Genomic DNA, 231 nt, shown 5'->3' on the forward strand with positions numbered 1-231 from the left:
AAGCAGCTAGCCGTTTGAAGGCAGCGATATCGAGTATAATTCCCACCGGACAAGAGAAGCTGAGACCGTCATATTTTTGAATGTGCTCCGGACGGAGCAACAAACTCCACTCTTATATGCTAGGAGGTTGAAAATACACCTAATTTTGGAAATAGATGCTTACAACATGACGGATTTGAGGAGACATTCGTCACTGGTGCGAACGAGGCGTATTGAGTGCGTCCCACGGCT

Source organism: Plasmopara halstedii (assembly GCF_900000015.1).
Source record: "Plasmopara halstedii genome assembly, contig: Scaffold_292, whole genome shotgun sequence".
Classification (NCBI taxonomy): Eukaryota; Oomycota; class Peronosporomycetes; order Peronosporales; family Peronosporaceae; genus Plasmopara; species Plasmopara halstedii.